This window comes from Euprymna scolopes, chromosome 1, assembly GCF_053919585.1.
Source record: "Euprymna scolopes isolate OS-2025 chromosome 1, ASM5391958v1, whole genome shotgun sequence".
NCBI lineage: Eukaryota > Metazoa > Mollusca > Cephalopoda > Sepiida > Sepiolidae > Euprymna > Euprymna scolopes.
In genome coordinates, this window is record NC_136482.1 from 165,612,433 (window position 1) to 165,617,696 (window position 5,264).

Here is a 5,264-nt window from a genome sequence, read left to right on the forward strand (position 1 = left end):
AATACGAATCTGCGTAAAGTAAAATAGCATATTTAAGCATATTTTACGAACAGGCAATGCTGGGCGTCCCTGCTAGTGATATTATATAAGCTTGTTAAATATCAGGAAAATATTGCAAAATTGTATTCGTGAAATTATTTTCTATAGCAACAACAATTTGACCCGAGATGAACCTATCTTTCACCTGTCAAAATATAGGAGGTATTAATAACCTTAGCTTAAACTATAATCTTTCCTATAATTCGTTGAATTCTTAATCATTAAGATGAACCGTTTGCATATTCATTCTCTGACAATTTCAATATATTTATGTCTTTATTTATTTATTTATTTTTGTAATTATGATTTTTTTCTTCTGTTTTAATGGAAGATAAACTAACGAACGAAGAAAAAAAATGAGTTTATTTGTATGTAAGTTACTGTAACCAGGCGGTAGTGAAGGATGATCTATCAAATGTACATTTATTGAAATCTATTTCGAAATGTTCCGACACGAATATTAATCAAACAACGAGGTTTCTCCTCGGCATGTGCAGCGTCGGGCGGCCATTTTGTAAAATGGCGGTTGCTATCTCTCTATACTTAGATCCGTGCAACAACATTACGTATCGTAATCTAGCAGCGTTTTTTTTCTTTCTTTGTTTTTGCTTCTAATATTATAGAAATAAAAGGCTGTTTATATCACCTTCATTTTGAAAATATATTTTTCTTTAATCTCTACCACCCCGCATACCTTAAAAATACGTTCCAACAAATTTTCTCTAAAAAAAAAAGACAAAAAAAAACAGTTGATCATGAGATGGTATTTAAATATTGTTTCATTTTATTTTTTATTCTTCCTCGTTTGATTCATTGTATCGTCGGTGATAGGGTCACGGGAGGAGATAAACACGAGGACTAATTTATTTCCATTTTGGAACCAGAGGTCTACATTTCTGCTAGTTTATTTTCACGTCCTTATAATGTTTTTTTTTTCCTATTCAACTAAAAACAAACGCATAGATTATTAAAGTAAAACTATATAAGCTGTAATAAAAGTTCCTATATCTTCTCATGAATTAAGAAACACTGAGTGAAAACTGGAAAAGTGATTGTAAGTATTATTTGAAACCTTCGGACTACTTTTTTTTCATCATGACACATGAGTTGCCTTCAATAAATTTCCATACTGTTTTCCTATGAAGATTTTATTGATAGAACACACACGAAACTCTAGTTCGCTTCGAAGTAATCCCCTCCGGCTGTAATACACTTGCTGTACCTTTCCAATACTTTCTTAAAGGCCGCGTTGAAGTTCCCTTCACACCCTCTTTCATCTCCTTAATTATCTTATGACAACAGCCTCTAAAATGTTCCTTGAGCTTAGGGAATAGCTAAAAGTCGCAGGGAGAAAGGTCTGGATTAGAGCAAGGGTGAGGAACTGTCTTGATGCATATTGTTGTTGTATAGTTTATGACAAGGATGGAGTTGTGGAGATAATTCTTGGGTTCGTAATAATCTTCCGCATCTTCAGTTCCGTCGCAATAGTTGTACGGTACACACAATAGTAACTGTAGACAAAATAATTGCGCATACATATCCAACACTGACATCAAACTGTGCACGTCTTGCCTTTATAGAAATTCAACCGTCCTTATCCATTATTTTTTATATATTTGGTCAATCAATTCTGGTGTTTTCACTTCCTTACTCCTCTCACTCCTCTCATTATCCTTCACAGACTCCTTGCCTTTCTTAAATTCTTAAATCTCTCATGCCACTCAAAATCTGATGCTCGAGTCATGCAAGATGATCTAACAGCAGTCTTTCTAATTCTATACGTTTCTGTGTCTTTTTTTCCAAGTTTGAAACATAATTATTTTGCATATCGTTCTTCTAAAGTGTCTTCAAGCCCAGATTGCATTTTTTAAATTCCCCAGCTATAACAATCAGGCTTTAGTTGGGTGTATTCCAATTCCTGCTGTAGATGTTCGTTTGCACTTGAAATTGGTCAGTTATTTATTAGATGTATAGCAATTATATGCTGCCTTTTCAAAAGTCTACGACAATTTAAAATGCTTACGCAAAAGATTTATGGAATCTTAGAGAAGGCATCGCATACATACATTGATGTTTCCGTTTACTTTTCAGAGATAATTCATACTAAGGGGATCTGCACGTGTGACTGTGAGGCAAGGGTTGCGCAATCTCTAATCACACCTCCCCTGAATCGGCAATCGTTGGGTCCAGGGAAAAGGAGAGATCGAAGACTAACTGGAAGCAATGCCGAGATAAGCGGAGAGCCCATGCAGCACAGGGAAATGGCCCACCATTTTAGTACTGGCCAGAATCAACGTTATTTAACATCTGTGATCTAATAGGAACCAGTGTGCCAACGAGATTATGCTGCATATATATACGCACGCACATGCGTACATACATACATACACAAAAATGCACAGACACACACAGACACACACATACATATATATATATATATAACTACTTAATTTACTCACATAAAATTAATTTACGAAAGTATAGATTTATGCGTAAACTTTAAGTATTTACTTCAAAAGTGCTCAATACGTAGGTAGAGCTAGTTAGTAATTTATAAAATATATATGGCAATTAAGCTACACTGAATATTCCGCGTTTCATCCACTCTAGGACTCCTCAGGCTTATATATATATATATATATATATATATATATATATATACATATATATATATATATATATATATATATTTATATATATATATGTAGCTAAATTGTACGGTACACCCAATAGTAACTGTAGACAAAATAAAATTGCATACATATCCAACGCTGACATCAAACTGTGCACGTCTTGCCTTTATAGACATTCAACCGTCCTTATCCATCATTTTTTTTTTTTATATTTGGTCAATCAATTCTGGTGTTTTCACTTCCTTACTCCTCTCACTCCTCTCATTATCCTTCACAGACTCCTTGCCTTTCTTAAATCTCTCATATATATATATATATATATATATATATATATATATATATATATATATATATATATATATAAAAGTGAACGTGTCTGTCTGTCTGTATGTCTGTGTGTCTGTCTGTCTGTGTACATTTCCCTACGCAATAACTCTGTCAATTTTTAGTCTATAGACTCGAAATTTTAAATACCGGGTACTGAGATTTGGGAAAATCGATGTGACGGGTGTCAGCCAGAAATGTGGCTGTTAAGGGGTCAAATTTCAACGATTTGACCTTTAAGAACTCTACCAAACTCCTCCGACAATTTTGGGTCTAGACACTTGAAATTTTAGATATAGGTTCCTTGAACCTGGATCTAACTTAATAAAGTGATTTGAGCCCGAAACTATAAATTTTAAGGGGTCATAATAGGAGTCAAAGTTTTAAAAAATTAACCATTTTTTTGTTTTTTTGCTTTTTTTGCACAGCATACACCTCCAAACACCCGAGCAACGCCGGGCACCCCTGCTAGTATATATATATATATAAAGAACTTTGTGTTTATGTGTGTGTGTTTGAGTTCTATTGACTTGAAAACAACTCAGCCGATTTTTTTAACTTTTACATGAATGAATTTGATGTGCCTGGGGGTGTTTGTACGTAGGTTTTGTATTTGATAATTATCGAAAATCCATAATCTAACAAATCTGATTAAAGAAGGAGACCGCTTTCGACCAAAACTACAAGTTTATACAACCTAACATCAAAAATGTATCTGAGAAGTTTTATTACCAACCAAGGATAAAGATGCAACCTATATCAACTGAATTTTTTTTTTATAATATTAGTGCGCGTTCGAGATTAATGTTTTTTTTTAGAGCGCAATTTATCCATGATACTTGACTTTGGTACGGTTAACGTAAATTTAAGTAATCAAGTGTAAAAATAATTTCATAACATCAGCAGTCGATTCTTTGTTAAAATAGGGACGCCTTCGAAATCATTTCTCTCTGGTAGGTTCATAAGGCCTAGTGTATAAATTCAACAGGAGGTTCTTTGATATGACGGATGTACGTAGAAATGAATGTTACTGTTTGAAGCACAACTGAACCATGATGCTTGGCCTTTTAAACTATAAATGCATTCATTATTTAGAGAAAATTTTATAGAATCTAAAGTAGATTCTCTAGAGTAAAAGTCAATGTACATTGTATTATGAACGAAGTCTCTGCGATGAGGCATATGAAGCTTTCTCCTGGTACACTGTGGGGAGGGCTCCTACATTAGGACAGGAAATCAAGCGATTTTATTTAAAAATGTACGATTTCACCGATTTTAATGACAATAAAAGTTTTTGGAGAGTGGAATATTTTTTGATTCTCATAACATCCTGGACAACGTCGGGTCTCCCTGCTATATATATATATATATATATATATACATGTGTGTGTGTGTAAATCTTCAGAATGTTAGAGAATATAAAATTATTTCCACAGCCAGACAACGTCGCAGCTCACAACGACCATGACAGCCAACAACCCTGAAGTCTACGACTCGAGTTTCACCCTCATTTTTGGACTCATCAGTTAGACACACCCGAACTCCGGGTTTGAAACCCGAGCCTCTTTCATGCGAGGCGAGCACTCTATCAACTGAGCAAACATGCCACACACAAAAGAAAGCCTATATTGACTGACACATTGACTGATGGTGTCTGGTGAATTTCCGCTATTAAACAAAAAACGTGTAAAACTATATATTATATATTCAATAATGCAAAAGCAAATACTGTATTCATTTCACACTCACATTATTCTTACGTTAATGAACGTAAGAATAATGTGAGTGTGAAATGAATACAGTATTTGCTTTTGAAATATGTAAATGAGTTTATACCATATGAACTCCGAAATGCCTGGGCCGCCTTTTTTGTAAATTTCACACAAATATACTTGTGTGTATGGAAATATTCTCGCATAGCTTTATTTTTGATCGAAATGCCTCCAATAATGATCGAAAATTATTAATCAATAATCGAAAAATCTGATTAAAAGAACAAACAAATTTTGTACAAATTTAACACTATAATGGAGTCAACATCACAGTTGAATTTTATAAGTTTTATCACCGCACAAGCAAAAAGGCACGGCGTTTAAAGTCAACAGTGGCACGGTCGAAATGTATGTTTCTGTTCAGAACAAAATTGAGGCCTGCGATTATATTTATGAAAATGGCGTCGTCTGTGATAGAAACGGTCTTAACTAAATTCTTTTGTCTACAGACTTGAAAAGATATGCAAGGGATGTGAACTCATGGAATGAACTCGGT